This window comes from Palaemon carinicauda, chromosome 41, assembly GCF_036898095.1.
Source record: "Palaemon carinicauda isolate YSFRI2023 chromosome 41, ASM3689809v2, whole genome shotgun sequence".
Lineage (NCBI taxonomy): Eukaryota > Metazoa > Arthropoda > Malacostraca > Decapoda > Palaemonidae > Palaemon > Palaemon carinicauda.
In genome coordinates this window covers 10,892,793-10,910,292 of record NC_090765.1, presented here as the reverse complement: position 1 = coordinate 10,910,292, position 17,500 = coordinate 10,892,793, and the positions used below count along the sequence as shown (strand labels likewise).

The 17,500-nt window shown below is 33.4% G+C and overlaps 1 long non-coding RNA gene across 1 annotated transcript in view; it reads left to right on the top strand.

Annotated features, from left to right (window-relative positions):
• Positions 1–17,500, top strand: part of LOC137632630 (uncharacterized) — an 806,964-nt gene that overhangs the window by 788,555 nt on the left and 909 nt on the right. The gene's annotated exons all lie outside the window — the stretch shown is intronic.

Here is a 17,500-nt window from a genome sequence, read left to right as displayed (position 1 = left end):
ACGATATATATACCCATCCTAACCTGACCCTAAAGCCACCCCAAAAGACACTGCAAACACGACCATCTACTCCTCTTTTCAATTTCATTCTTTTACTATATCCTTTTACTGTCCTAGTCTAGCTTCCTACCTCCCCCCCCCCCTCCCACCGCCTCCTTTCCATCAATTATTTTTCCCTTAGGTTCCCAGGAACACCTATGGATTTTTTACTTTCTTATTTGGGAATTTAGGGGAAAGGTATGTTTTCGGTCTAGTAGGCTTCCCCCTTTTTCTTTTTTTAGGTTTAGCCTGTAAAGGATCACGCCTAAAGTTCGTTGTAGGCCTATGTTGGATGTTTGTCGCGTGAACTCTCCTTGGTGATATTGTTAGTCGAATTTCATGATTTTTTTTAACGGTTGATTAATCTTTTGAGGTTTCAAGATATTTGTTTGACGAGGCTATTAATAAATGCGTGATGCTATTTTTTCTTGTAGTACATTGTATTAGCATCTAGTCATTGAAACTTAAAATAACTTTCACTCAAATGGAATTCAATTCCATAACTTTTATGGTTGGTACATCATAGTAGACATTAACTTTGTGGGATAGGCCATCATGAGAGATAAGAATAGACCTCAATTCTTTTATACATATATGAAATTCTCTACCCTATACACACTTCATCACGTATCCTACATTATATATCACTACGGATGTGTATGTACGGTAGTTGATCAGTAATTTTACACATGCGTTCAAATCGTGGCCGTGATAGGTGCACTCGTCATATATTATTCCTCTGACGCAGAATTAAATAAAGTAGTGTCTATTTTTTGGCTACTATCTTAAATCGCTAGTGGATCCTCTTGCTTAAAAGGTTAATATAATGATCATTTGGTGTGAGTGTGTGTGTGTGTGTGTGTGTGTATGTATGTATGTGTGTTCGAGTATGTGTGTATAAGATTTTTTTTTACCTGTCCACGGAACATACAGGAGAAACATTTTCGCTACTGATGTTAGACATTTTTGATGAACCCTTAACATTTACTTTTTGACAGGTTTCAATCTCTCTCTCTCTCTCTCTCTCTCTCTCTCTCTCTCTCTCTCTCTCTCTCTCTCTCTTTCAAGTTATTATAAGTGTTAAACATTTGTCTTGTGACAGAAAGACTGAATATGTGCAAGTGAAATAAACGGTCTTCGAATAAAGAAAAGAATGTGCCGAATGAGAATTTAGAAACATTTAAAAAATTGAAAATGTGGAATAGAATGGGATGAGAGTAAATTCAAGAGATACTATTGTTCTAGATGAATATAGGGAAGCGTCTGTACCCAGTCCACAGGTCCACCAACACTACTTGCTCATAGTAAATGGCGCGAAGTACATAAATAACGGGCAGGAGAGAAAACATTAGTTTATGCGCGTGAAGCCAGCATCATCTGGTATAGTACTAAATCATGTAAGGTTGTCTTGAAAGCTAAGTTATGTGAGATATGGAATGATTACAACGAAACGTAAGATCTGAAGTCAGCAGATAAGAGTTTCAAAGAGATAGAGAATTATAGCCCATGAAAGGAGAGATAAAAAAGAGGAAGATTTCGATGGAATTTACAATTTAACAGATTGTAGAAAGAAACTTACTGTTAAAGTTTTGGTTGAAACATAAGAACAAATTAGATGTGTGATGTCCAGAAGCTTTGCTGTTATCTATTTTATGGTTTTATCACATGCGTTCTCATAAATATATTAAGACTCCCTTCGGTGGTTGTTTATATCAATGCATTTTGATTGCACTCAAACACAATATATATATATATATATATATATATATATATATATATATATATATATATATATATATATATATACGTATATAGAAAGTATTTAATTTGAGAAAGTTATATTATCTGACGGGTTATTTCATTTTAAATGTGTCTGGATATTACAGGCTAAGTATATCTGTTCAGAAACGTACTGTATTTCATATATACATCTACTGTATGTAACTATCTGTAAATAATTGTTTGTTGATTATGCCAGTATTTTCAAAGGTTGTTGTTTATTGTTATGTTTTTTGTGGAAGAGTATTTGTGAATGATTGTTTTTTTTTTATGTAAGTGCATTGTAACAGAATGTCTATATAAATATTTTTTTGTGAGCAAAATGATTGTTGCAACAACGTCTGCGGTCAGTGGTTGGTATATGTAAGTTCATTTGTGTATTTATGTTTTATGGCTATGTCTGCTTTTGTCAGTGAATTCACCCTTTCCTGACTAAATGTTTGATAGGAACAAGTTAGTAACTTGGTGAATAGTCGTACGATATTTTCAGTGACCATTGGAGTGATATGATTGTAGGACGAGGCCTTCACCTATGACACTTTATCTGTTATATGGTAAGGTTTAAAAACATTCAATATTCCATTTAAAATTTCGTTATTATTATACAGTGTCTAAAGATTTATCCTTTCCGTTAATCCTGTTTCAGGGTTATAATTATGTGGAAACAAAGACTAGGTAAATAATATTTACTTTGAAAGAAAGACAAAAGACTAGGTGAATACAATACCTTGGCACACCATATAAATCTTTAAAGAGTTATGGCTTGTTTCATAAACACCTGGGCTTCGTTTTACATCTGGTGTATGGACAATGTTGTAATTTTTCGACATGTTCTCTTATTTTCTTCAAGAACAATTAGGTATTTAAAGAGAGTGTAAATTGATAAGGTTATCGAAATAGGAAAAGAAGGAGGAAAAAAGTCAAACGGGTTATAAATAAGTCTTAGAATGTAATGTAGTGTCTGATGTCTGCTGATATTCTTGAACATCTTGATGGTGTATTTTTACCCCGTTGAAAGTTTTTGTTAATACAATACTAAAAAGTTTGGATGCAGATGGAAGTTAGTTGAAAAATTCATATATAGGGAGGGCGATTTGACATTCAACTTTTACATTGGTTTGCTGTCTGATTTTTCCGTTCACAGTAATAATGAATAATAGGTTCTTTTTATCAATAAGAAATGTATTACAATAATTGAGTGGCTTTATTATTATTTTTGTATTCGTCATTCTTAGTTCTTATTTATTACTGGCTTTCTTTAACGAAGATTTTCTAATGTGGTTTTATTGGTGTTATTTATAAATAACAAGCTATCATTTCATGTAAACTTTGTAGATATAATGACATTGAGTTCATGTCACGAATAGTTGATAAATGGAAATATTAGATGGGTATTAAATACGAACTGAAATGAGAATTATATTATTAATGTAAGTTATAAATAAAGACAGGTTTATGGTGATTTAATGATAACTTAGTATATGGGGACAGAAAGGGAATTTGTTCCTAAATCAAAATAAATGAAGGGAATGTTTTTTATTTGAATGAGAGAAAGCATTCATAGAACATTTCGATGCACAAGACACGGGGCAGCAGTGGAATGACACAGAATGAATTAACGAGGAGAATTAAAAAAGAGTAAATGTGCTTGAATGCAAACTCTAAAAGGAAAGGAAAGGTCAGGCATTCTCATCATTGTAAACGACTAAATTTCTGTTTTGATTTGAGCGAATGAGTTCAAGGGAATTAAAACGAGGGCTAAAATCATTGTGCTCTAAATTCCATTAAGAGTCCAGTCGTGTAAATGTCAATTAAACTGTAAAGCTAGCTCCAGTTGTTACTTGATTAGTCATTTGGAACTTCCACGATTCAAGGACTTACTTTATGCTGAGCTTCTTACGTGATGAAATTCCGGATCTAGTTACATACTCATTTGCGTCTTTTCGTTGAAGGGATAATTTTGCATTAGTCTATGTGTATGATATTTTCTGCATTGAACTTCTTATTATGATTTTTAAATCTAGCGGAAATGTAAGCAGTTGGCATTGCCACATGCATATTTTAAATGGTAAATTATGGACGAACTTGCTGTGCAGAAAATGTCCACAATGCCCATTGAACGTATTCTGCGTCCGTGAATTTATTCTCCTTTCAGCGTCATTGGACTTATTTTACATTCAGTACTTTTCAGGTTGTTCTCTTCCTTTTTATTACTTATGAATAATAAATTTTGACAAAATGTATAAAATTATTCATCTAAGGACAAGAAATTTATTGAACTATATGTAAGATTACTGTGCTATTCGGTATATCTTACCAATCCATGTTTGCTAACGGTTATATAAGTGGATGAGCAACCTCGTGGAGTATACGAAAATTTTGGGTCTGGAGAAAATGGCCTCCTAAATCTCGAGGAAGTCACTGGCAGCAGGTTGGCGGATTGGGTTAAAGGCGAGAGACAAGATGTCTTTTCAGCTTGTACTCTTGATGCCTGGCGGATGGTCTTACTGCAGTTAGTATGGGATGACAGGGGTCATTTGCCGTAGTTAGAAAGGCACTGTACATCACAAGGACAGGCTATCCTTTGATGAATTTAGCCAATGAATCCTCTATGGATTTAGTCAGTCTATAAAAGAGAAAATGACAGAATGGCCCCCAGTCCCGGGCGTAGCGGGGTGCTAAGAATCTCCCAGTTTATAAATACTAAAGAAAAATTGAAAATAGGTAATTGGAATGCTAGTACCATGAATCAGATTGGGAAGTTACAGCAAGTGGAGAGTGAATTTATGAAATGTAGTTTGGATATTTTGGCCATAAGTGAAACACGTTGTAAGGGGATTGGTAAAGAAATCGTAGAACAAGGGAATATATATATAAATATATATATATATATATATATATATATATATATATATATATATGTATATATATATATATATATATATATATATATATATATATATATATATATATATATATATATATAAACTCAGGAAGAACAGATGGACTTTGAAGCGAAGTGGTAGGAATGACAATGAAACTAAGAGCAAAAAAGCCATTAACGTTCTAGAGAGCTGTAAATAGTAGATATGCTACTTGGAAAGTTTAAATAAAAGCAGTGCAATATGAGCATTATAGTTTGCTATGCACCAACAAATGATCCCTTGAAGAAAGAAAGATGAATACTATGAAGAACTACAAAGTCTGATAAATGAGATCCCAGAGAGATATAAAAATAGTGATTGGTGACTATTGCTAAAGTTTGAAGGAATAATCAAGGCATAGAGAATGTGATGGGTGTTGAGGGTTTTGGCAAAGTTGCAAATGAAAATGGAGCACATTTCATAAGTTCTGTTCAGCAAACAATCTTGTCATTGGAGGTACTCTTTTTCAACACAGGAACATCCTCAGGTATATTGGACTTCACCATGTGGCAATTACAAAAATCATTAGTAAAGAGAGAATGAGTACTCTGAGAAATGTAAGAAGCTTTAGAGGTGCAGATATTGGTAGTGATCACCAGATCTTCCACGCTACACTGAAATTAAAACTGAAAGCACCTAACAGAAATGTTATGTTTGATACAATTACGCTTCTATACGATGATCACAGAGAAACCTTTGCAATTGAATGTAGGAATCGATTTGCAGTCTTGGAAACTTCAAGAGATGAAGAGTAGACAACGACGAATGATGTGAGAACAGAACATATATCGATTAGTTGGTAGTGAAGTTTTGGGAAATGCAGTTACAAGGAGAAAACCATGCATATCAAATGATACTTTGGATACTATAAAATGTAGACAAAGACAGAAATTGATTGTTGAACGTTTTCTAGGAAGTAATGAAAATTACCAGGTAGAGCATGCTAAATATTCCAATATTGAAAGTGAGGTCAAAAGAAAAGCCAGGAATGACTGGAGAGAATATTCAGACAGGAAAGCAGATGAGGCTGACAAACCTATGAAATCAGTGAGTGGCTGTGTTCTAAGAGTTGCTCATATAATTATTAATGAAATCTCTTTGGGGAAAAAAAGAACGAGTATATACCCATCAAAAAGAAAAATGTATCTGTTATAAGAACAGAAAATGAAGGAAGGCATCGTTGGATGGAACACTTCAGTGAGGTCAAAAATAGGAGATATGAAGGGAATAATTTGATTGATATACCTGAAGCTGAGGAAGACCTTGATGTGCTCATGAATGAATTCAGTGTGTTTGAAGCCGAAGGTATCATGAAAAAACTAGAGATGGAAAGGCCCTTGATACAATGGGAACTGCTGAGATGATATTAGCCAAAAATGAAACGGCTCCCTGAATACTTACAAGGTTGGTGGTGCGTGTGAGTGTGTGTGTGTGTGTTTTTTTTTTTTTTTTTTTTTTTTTTTTTTTTTGAGCTAGGAGTGTTTGTGGAAATGGCAAAATAAAAATAAAAAATAAAGAGGAGAGATGGCTGATTGCAAGAATTCCAGAGGAATCACACTTACGTCGGTTGCCATGAAAATATATACAGCAGTATGCTCATTCTAAAGAGATTTGAGTAAAAGATTGATGAAAGGCTTAAAGATGAACAAGTAGGATTTAGAAACGGTAGCAGTTGTACTTGCCAAATTTTCATTTTAAGACATGTTTTACAGCACTGTGTGGAATATAGAAATCCACTTTTGATGGTATTTGTGGACTATGAAAAAGCCCTTGATATTGTGCCAGGCCAATTTTGTGGAGTCCTGCGTTATTATGGAGTTCCTCTTGAATGTGTAAATTTGATTAAGTCCATTCATGAGCATAGCAAGTGCAAAGTTGATGTTAGTGGAGTCCTATTAGATAAATTTCCAGTGAACAGTACTCCAAGGGAATGTGTTGTCACTTATGTTGTTTAGCATCCTCATGGATTCATGGGGATGGTGGAGAAGGATTGGAGTGGATTGGTAACAGGAAATTAGCTGAGCCAGAGGATGCCGATGACGCTATACTTATTAGCAGAACACCACAGGACTTGCAAAGCTTGCTTAACTGAATGCATGAAATATCACATAAGGTTGGGCTCAAGAAAAATAGAAGAAATACAGAGATGATGAAAATGGAACGTGCAATGGAAAATGAAATATCTTGGGAAGGAGATAGTATTGCTGAGTTGAAATCATTCAAATATTTAGGAACTATGATACCTAATACAGTGTCTTCAGAATTATACCTTAGTGAAAGATCGGAAGGAAAAATGTGACAATGGCTAGGTTGAGTAAAGTATTGAAGTCAAATCGCATGAAATTACATATAAAAATCAGTTTAGTGAGATCGGTGTTACTGTATGGACATGAGTCGTGGCATAACAATGAAACAATATCCAACAGATTTTATAGATTTGAGAACAAAGCCCTCAGAAGAATATTGGGAGTTGAAGGGCAAGACAGGATTAGATAAGAAAATATAAGAGAGATTAATCGGGTGCCACATTTGGATGAGATCATGGTGAGAGGTAGGTGGAGATGGTTTGGACATACTCTTCGCACTTCCCAAAAGAGATTAGTTCACCAAACTTCCAACTGGGCTCAATTATAAGTGTTGGAAGACCCAGGCCTACATGGCTGAGGACTTTGGAGAGTGAAGTAGGAGGAGATGAGTGAAGAATTATTGGTTGAAACGCTAAAGATAGAGACGACTGGTGAAATATAACTCAGGCCCTTTGCGTTAATAGACGTAAGAGAAGATGATGATGTTGATACAAAAAAAAAAATATCAAAATTTATGCAATGAGTTACGCAAAAAGGGCCAGGCACTTAAGCGATGAATATTCAGGTGAAATGACAGGATTTAAATTGCTAACTAAATGATGTGCCAAGCTCTCTTTACACATTGCTGTATTCATCTCCTTCATTTATACACTTAAGCGATGAATATTCAGGTGAAATGACAGGATTTAAATAGCTAACTAAATGATGTGCCAAGCTCTCTTTACACATTGCTGTATTCACCTCCTTCATTTATACACTCTTGTGCCCCCTTACTTTCCGTAAACGCTTCCTTGCCATCTATCCAGTCATTCAGCACTTGTAAAAAATCTTTGAAAAACTCACCCTATCGACTCAGGACTGCATTAATTTCAGACAATAGATATTTATTCTCCATCTGCGCTAAATGAAATAAGGTATGTATATATTCATCCAAAGTAAAGCTCTCTCTCTCTCTCTCTCTCTCTCTCTCTCTCTCTCTCTCTCTCTCTCTCTCTCTCTCTCTCTCTCTCTCTCTCTCTCTCTCTCTCTCTCTTATTGAAATATGTATATTGATAGAATTCTACATTAATTTTCTTCTCAGATTAAATGGAACGACTTGAGAAGTATGTAGAATTTGTGTGACCTTAGTTTCACTATTTGAATATTTATACGTTATAATTCATACCAAACTTTTAGTGCTCTGTTTCGATGTGATTGTTATGCAAATATGAAACACATATAATATGTATGTTTTTTACTTTATGACTATCATTTAGTGAGAGCTATCTAGTTGAACTGAATTAGTGAACTCGAAAACAAGTTTTTAAAGCACAATTTGAAGTTGGTAACTCTCCCTCCAGTTTTCCAAGAAACACTAGGAGCACGCCTTATCCATTTTTCTTCGGGAAAACTTAGCGGACGCTCCAAGAGTTTCCCAAGAAAAAAATGTGAGCAAATAAAAAACAAGTTATGCCACTAAAAATGTTCGGTGTCTCTTCTAAAAGTTAGTTAAGAAAAGGTAATATAAGATAGGACAATATAATATAAGATAGCCACTTGATCCTCTTGCTTAATGTATGTCACCGAGAAACTTGCCTTTAAGTCTTGAAGTAAAGAAATTATGAAAGTTAAGAGGATAAATGAAGTTAGCCAAGTTCATAACCCCCTTGACTGACAGGTCCTGAAAAGGTTTGGAACGGGGATGAAGGGTTTTGGTGTTGATAAGATAGGATTTTAGATAGTGGTGAGTATGTGGAAGAAGGATTTTAGAATGACTTGGAATTAGCCGACGAAGGTGGAAGTTTAACAGGATAAAAAGTTATTATATTAATGACAAGCGAAGTCCAGTTGCATAAGAAAAAAGAACAAGGTTGTGAAATTAGAAAAGTATTGAACAGAAAGATGGTGAAAAATGACTGAGGTTGAAGGAAGAGGAAATTAGTATCATAGAGATGGGTGATAAAAGGAAATAAGTTAGGCCAGTTAAGTGGAGAAATATATAAGATGAAAAAAGAAAGTGCTTAGAGTCAAAGGTGCCTTTATAAATAAGAATTAATTGTAGGTCCTGGAAAGGTAGAAAGGAATTGGATTAAGATTACGATATAATGAGACGCAAAATTTATAGGTCAAAAGAATATGAAGCCATAAGTAGTGAATTTTTAATGTAACTATCTAAAATGAGTGGGATTAAATAGATGTGACATGAAGCTGCCTTGAATAAAAAAATGAAAAATAGATGAAAGGAAAAAGACCATATGATTATTATTATAGATTGAAATAATAAATCTACAGTGAGTATATGTGGCGTAAAAAAAATATGTAACGATTGTGAAGTGTGGGGTATGAAGAGGATATGATTTAAGGGAACAAGTGAAATGCAATAAAAACCAAAATTGAAAAATAAGTAGTGAAAGCCAGAGGACAATGAATTGATATTAACGGGAACAATACTGGAAAGATAAACGTAATGAAATTTATGTGGAAATTGCTCTTTCTCTCCCTTTTTTATCCCATTTTTTCCCCACACTCCTTAGATCTCAAAACTGGAAATCGCCTAGTAATTCTCTAGAATTTCTTGAGTTTTTTATGTCTAATAAATTATTGTTTAATTTTTGTTTAAAATACTTGATTTATTTATCGATAATGAATAAAGAAAATTAATTAAAGCCACTTGAAAAGGCACTGCTGGAATGCAGATAAAAGATGTCTCTTCAAGTTGTAATGAAAAACGCACTTTAGTTCTTGAGCAATGGCAATATTATTCCTAATTTTAAAAAGATGCCGCGTGATTATCGAAAATATTGATTTTGAACCAAGGAAATTTGGTAATATGGCCAAACTCTGGGTCCGGGATGGTCAGTCATCATCACCAAGTAAGTACAGTATATTTACGTTTTTTTTGGGTGGCGGGTAAGCTGGCAGCACCCATTTTGCCTACTTACAATCAGAGCTTTCGTTTCGTGCCAGGTCGGTCTTTAAGAAAAGTGGAATCCTCTGTGAATATTGTCTTGAAATACTTTATACATCATTGATATTTTGAGTACTCTACTAAGGAAATATTTAAATCCTCCTTTTTGTCAATGGTTTACCTAATTTCATTGATATTTTCCACTAATAGTGATTTGTCTGACTACTCTTGTTATGCCAATATGCTTAATAAGTAGCTTAGGTTTATCTCGTGAGTCTGCCTTTTTATTGTTTAAGTACTAACTAGAAAGGCTTTAATTGCCTCCAATAAAGACAATTTAGCTATTCAGGCGTATTAATTTTTTATTCTAGTGCCATCATCTGATTGTAGCTTATCCTCTGTGAATATTTTTTTCCTTATGGTATGATTTCATGATGTGAAAATTTAATTATATTTCCGTCCTTCAAGATCGACAGATCCAGCGTTGGATGGCCGCTAAATGTAGTATTAGATCCTTCAATACTAAATGACGTTTTGAATTGTTCAATATCAAACGACTTATTGGATCGTACAATATCGAATGGGTGAGCAATTGGAAACTCTTTAGACAGTTGCATTTGCATCTTTTCTTTGTATAGTATTTTATTCCTCCATAAATTGGATCACTGGCAGTTTCGTCTGTACCGTTACCCTTTTGCTCAAAAGAAAGATCATTTTTTTTTGTAAACGTTAACTTCCTAATCAAGAAAAGAAAGTTGAACAAGAACAAAAAGGATTAACAAGTTTTAATTGGCCGAGAACTGGAAAGGGAAAAGAAATTGATAGGTAGAAGAGAAATAAAAAGGTGTAAAGCTGAATGGAATGGATTAAAAGGACACTAAAAGGAAGAGAAATCTTTTTTATTTTCTGAAAAAAGGATGAATGGGAAGAACAGAGAGAGAGAGAGAGAGAGAGAGAGAGAGAGAGAGAGAGAGAGAGTAAACGTGTAAAATAAAACATGAAATAAAAAAAGATTAAAGCAAAGTCTGAACAAAAGTCAGTGACAAAATTTAATTAACCACGATACAATTGGAGGTTAAGTGCAAGGGAGTTGCAGTAAAAAGATAGAGATCTTTTCTTTGCGTACCATAAAAAAATGAAAGCGTTAAAGACGAGGAAAATAAAATAAAGTGACTAAATTCAAAGAAATCAGAAATAATTAGGGAAATTGAAGTAAATAAGATTTGGAACATTTATTCCCATTTTTTCGAAAAGATGTTTCTATTTTTCTGCCACATTCAGCATGTTTATCTGTTTTGTTAACCGGTAGTTTTTAAGCATGTGAATATAATAAGGCATATCTCCATTGCAATAATTATAGAGCAATGTTCATCTTTCTCATATTTTCTATGACATAGATGATTTCGTCAATTAACGTTTCATGCGATATGTTTGGTTGTTGATGTAATTCGAGATAAAGATTGATGCAAAATAAGTATTTAGATTTTCCTTCCAGATAATCAGGACGCATGAAAAAAAAATGAATACCTATGATGTCCATTTAGATATTAATATTTCTATTTAGATATTAATAGTTCCAATATTTCCCTTTAGATATTTCGACTTTACTTTGGATATTACCAATTTCTATTTCCCCTTTAGATATTTCGAGTTTACTTCGGATATTACCATTTCCTTTTAGATGTTGGTAGTTCCCTTTAGATATTACTATTAGATATTACTTGTTTGATTATATATATATATATATATATATATATATATATATATATATATATATATATATATATGTATGTATGTGTGTGTATATCCCTTTAGATTATTACTACAGTAGTTCTATTTAGATATTAATGTTTCCCTTGTGATATTACTAGTTACATTTGGATATTTCTATTTCCAGTTAGATATTACTATTTCTTTTCAGATATTAAATTTTCTCTTTAGTTACCTCCACCAACGAAGTTGGAAGGAGGCTATATTTACTTAATGTTTGTGTGTTTGTTTATGTGTGGGTGTTTGTTTGTGAACAGCTTCCTGGGCACAATTTTAATCGTAGAGTAATTACACTTGCAGGGATTAACTGTTACGTAAAAAGCTGAAATTTATTAAATTTTGGAAGGTCAGGGTCAAACGTCTTTGTCGCGATCAAACAAAATGTCCAATTCATGTACTCAGCCATAAGTTTGGACATCGTTGTCACAGAGTCTTCAAACTTGGTTGATAATTGAGTGTATGAAAATCCATGTCAATTAATACATGTCAAGGTCAAAGGTCAAGGTCAAGGTCTAGCAAAAAGTTGAGCAATAAGCTGCCTCGACGGAGGTATGGTCTCTACTCAATGCCCCTCTAGTTATTATTATTATTATTATTATTATTATTATTATTATTATTAGCAAAGCTACAACCCTAGTAGAAAAAGCAGGATGCTTATGAGCACAAGGGCTCCAACAGGGAAAAAATAGCCCAGTAAGGTAAGGTAACAAGGAAATAGATAAACTACAAGAGAAGTAATGAACAAAAGAAATAGAATATTTTAAGAACCGTAACAATATTAAAATATATCTTTCATATATAAACTATAAAAAAAACTTACAAAAAACAAGAACAAAATAAATAAGATAAAGAGTAATAGTGTGGCCGAGTATACCCTCAAGCAAGAGAAATCTACATAGGCAGAGGATAAGGTACTACCCAAGACTAGAAAACAATTATTTAATTTCGTAGTGTTCTTCTTCTAGAACAGTGTTTCCCAACCTTTTTTAAATGATTACCCCAAAATTTTCTTTCCAACTAATTATTTACCCCATTGAACATATACCCGGTAACATCGGATGTTTTTTTTGCAGCCACCCGATGAACTGTATTACTGTATGGATCATGTAGTCCGCTATTGTACAGCAATGTTAAAATTATTGAGTTTTCCTATAAAATAATCATTGCAGATTTTGTGTATGAATTATGGCAATAATTATGGGAATGTGAAATAACTCAATTTCAGAACATCTTGATTACCCCAAAAATACGGGTCCATTACCCCATTGGGGTAATTTACCCCAGGGTTGGGAAACACTGTTCTAGAAGAACTGCTCAGGATAGCCAAAGAGTATGTCTTGGGCCTTGTGAAGATTTGTTTAATAATCACGCCATAGATCTTGAATATACATCATGTTGGGTTACCCTATAGTCAGATAACCCAGTAATTAAATTATTTCATGCCATTTACTCTAAAACGTTAGATTGGTCATCTTGGCATAATAGTTAAGACCTTTGTTCGTGAGTTCAATAGGATCTGAAGTACAGTTTTATAGTACCAATCAGCGTTGCCATAGTGTTTCTAATTACAGTGTTTTGTAGGCAGTAGGTTGGCCAGGGCACCACCCACCCGTTGAGATACTACGTCTAGAGAGTAATTAGGTCCTTTGACTGGCCAGACAGTACTACATTGGGTCCTTCTCTCTGGTCACGGCTTATTTTTCTTTTAGCTACATATACTGTACACTGAATAGTATGGCCTATTCTTAACATATTCTCCTCTGTCTTCATAGACTGATAAACACTTAGATTATCAAACATTTTTTCGCTCAAGGGGTTAACTTCTGCACTGTAATTGGTCAGTGGCTACTTTCCTTCTGGTAAGGGTAGAAGAGACATTTAAGCTATGGTAAGCAACTCCTCTAGGAGAAGGCCACTCCAAAATCAAAACATTTGAGTATTTGTTTATAAGAGCTCGCTCTCCATTTACTCCAAAGTTATGCAGTCCTGCAGCTCTCCTCTTCTTGTACAGTAATTAGGAGGTTCTTCAAATGGGGAAAGCAAAAAATGTCAGGATATGTTGAGCAAGGTGGAAGGGGTTATAAAAAGCTAGCTAGGTTTCCTCACCAAACGACCTGGAACTAACATCGTCGATATAGTGAATCTAACAGAAGTTCGTGATACCAGCGTACATAAACAGAAATTCGTGATGCCAGCGTACATATGATATATATTCAAAATATAGTATATACTAAATTAAAAAGGGAGTAATTACTCAAATGTGCCCATAAAATATACAATTCACAAATAGTGACACTTTTGAGTAATAACTCCCTTTTTAATTTAGTATATATTTTGAATGTGCGGTATATCAAATGTACGCTGGCATCACGAACTTCTATTGGGTTGACTATGTTGACGATGTCAGTTCCAGGTAATTTAGCGAGGAAACCAAGCTACTTTTTTTTATAATCCCTACTCCCTTGCTCAACATATCTTGCCATTTCCCACCCACCCCCCCATTTAAAGAAGAGGAGAGCTGCAGGACTGCATAATTTTGGAGTAAATGGAGATCATGATCTTGTAAACAAATACCAACCATTGTTATCTAGTCTTGGAGTGCTATAACCTCTGTACCATGGTCTTCTATTGTCTTGGGGTAGAGTTCTCTTGCTTGAGGGTACACTCGAGCTATAGTATTTCTTTTTGTTATTTTATGTCTTAATAGATTATATATGAAAGATTTATTTTAATATTGTTACTGTTCTTAAAATATTTCATTTTAATTGTTAATTACTTCTCATGTAGTTTATTTATTTCCTTATTTCCTTTCCTCACTGTGTTACTTTCACTGTTGGAACCCTTGGACTTATAGCATCTTGCTTTTCCAACTAGGGTTAGAGCTTAGCAAGTAATAATAATAATAATAATAATAATAATAATAATAATAATAATAATAATAATAATAATAATAATAATAATAATAATAATAATATGCATGTAAATATTTATCTTTTTAAGGTATACTTTTATTCATCTTTTTCATTTTTTTACATGTACATATATATGTATTCCATTTAGTTAAGATTACTTTGCAGTCTTCTAGGCTCGTTCTGTTATTATTTTTTTTCATTTTTGGTTGAGATCGAAATTAATTTTGAGTATTCAATTGCAGCCTATATATTTTCTAGCATTTCATTGACACTATTCGGTCAGCTGAAACAAATATCTTGATGCTCAATATTTCCATTATGCTTTGTATTTATGCATTTTCTTTATAGTTTATTTTTTATGTTTGTTTTGTTGTGGCTTTAACATCAGGGAAAGGCACTGTTTATTACCAGTTTTGACTTTAAATTAAGTGCAATCTTTATTGGAACTTCAATTAATCAATTGATATAAAAAATTTCGAGATTTCGTTGAGGCATGTTTTGTAAAATTTCACAGGCAAAATAAGTGAATGGAGATGTATTTTCTTTTTTCATATGTATTATTCGGTGAGCCAATAATATTCTGACTTTTTTCAAAGATGCAACGGAAGAAAGGCAAAATGCCCCTTACAAACGTAAAAATTCCTTTAATGATACCGAAACAACTGAAGGTTGGGGAATATTGAGTTACTTTATGAACGAATAAATAAGCGAAAATACACGGCTTTCGTTTACTAATGTAAAGAAATAGGAGGCAGGATCAACTGTTCTTGAATCACTAGATGCAGCACTATCATTACCATCCCCAGAATATAGCCTTTTCACACCCTGGGGACGTTGTATGGGCTTTAATAACAGACTTTCTACCTTATGATTTTTCCCTTTAGGACCACTCCCGACCCTAACGGCAGATGTTTCGAGCAATTATCACATATATCTGCCACATCTCCCGTATGCAATTGGCGCCGTTGTACCTTAGATGTGGTGATATAGATGGTTTGGTGTCACATTTGTTATTATGGTAAAAATGTTTTCATCAGAACGTGTGTTTTTTTTTTTTAGATTGGATGGTATTTTAGGGCTCTTTTCTCTTAGTTATGATCCGTTAGGGCCATTTCTTGTATCTAGTTGGGCATAGGATAATGATTCAATTAATGAGTTTGTGTTGTGGTGTTTCCATTGGTATTTGTTATTTCTTCTTTGTTCTTTTTGGATTTTCTTAAGAAACTATTGCTTTTTCACATGGATTTTTTATCTTAGATTGCAACTTTGCACTGTAACCATAGCCTTCATCATAGATAATTATTGAATATAAAAGTGTGAAATTGCTCAAATTTTCTTAACTAATGCTGTTTATAACATAGATAATCTTGTGCTTTTATTTTGTCTTGTTACCTTATAATGTCATGTATTCTTTACAAAATCTAACTCTACTAAAAGCAAATAGGTTTATGTTTCTCGTGATATTTTGATGTTGTTGAATACGCAAGGCTCTTCAAGACCACATAGTTCTTATGTTTTTGTGGCTAGAATTTGTATAGGTAATAATGAAGGTCATCAAAATGCTATGTAATGTAGAGACAGGGTTCATAGTGACTTGATCGTTACCCGCAAAAGAGTTGTCAAGTATAATGTTTTATCCGCCTAGGGAGAGACCTCCATATAATATCAGGTCTCGTTGTACAAAGTACCTAGTGATTACTAAGGTAGAGGCCAAAAAATGTGGCGAATGATGGCTTGTGGATTTTTTAATTGTGGAGCTGTCTTTAGGAGGAGACAGTTTTTGATGTATTCGGCATCTCTCTCTCTCTCTCTCTCTCTCTCTCTCTCTCTCTCTCTCATAAGACTATGTACATAATCTATAAAGATTTTCCTATTTTCCTTCTTATTTGAAATTCAAATTATTGCTTTGCAATGAATAACAGTGGTATTAAGTAAAATTATAAAGAACTCAGCTGGTTTATACCTTACAGTTTTAAAATCAGCTATATAATTCATAGTAAAGAATTAAATACAGTATCCCTTTTACTGGAAAGTCTTTGTGGTTTATGTAATAGTAAGATTTGCGATATTGGCCAAGGATAAAATAAGTTTCAATACTATGTATACTTACTATTTTGCAGTAATTGAGTTTAATGATTTTGCATTTTTTAAATTTTACTTGAGTGCGTGTAGTTTTTCTAGTATCTGATTTCTATTGATAAAATTATTCTAACGTCCTTACATATAAACCGCTCGTGTTATGCCAGTGACATTTTTCGTTTAAAGGAAATATTTTTTTACTATCAACAGTATGTACAGAAGGGGTGTTTTTTTTTTTTTTTTTTTTTTTTTTTTTTTTTTTTTTTTTTTTTTTTTTTTTTTTTTTTGCGAACAAGATTTTTTTGTGACTAATAAAACCAAAAAACCATAACGCTCTATTGTAAAAGGGTTCAAATTTCATATTCGCCTTATTACAAAACGGTGTCGTTTTTTTAAGATCTTTAAGATTTGCTCTCTGAACCGTGGTCATAAAACCCGCCATAGAGTTGATATCCGAGGTTAAATTTTGTTGGTAGAGGTGATACTATCTCCGTACTTTATAGTAAGCCATTTGCAAACGTCAAAAGTTGGTAGTCAAGGGAGCATCGTATTCCCCTCGAGTCGAGCCGTACGCCTAAAATAAAAACATTTATAGGACGAAATTTTGATATTATGTTAAGGGTCATATAGTATTTGTATTTCGTATTATTTTCATGGAATAAGCTTGCTGTATTGTTGCTGTTATCATATACATATTTAGCTTGGCAAATTGTGATATGAATTTATTTTTAGTGACCCGTACTAAATGGTGACATTTCTTATTTCTGTCCACTCTATTTTGGGTTACTCATACTTCAAATGAAT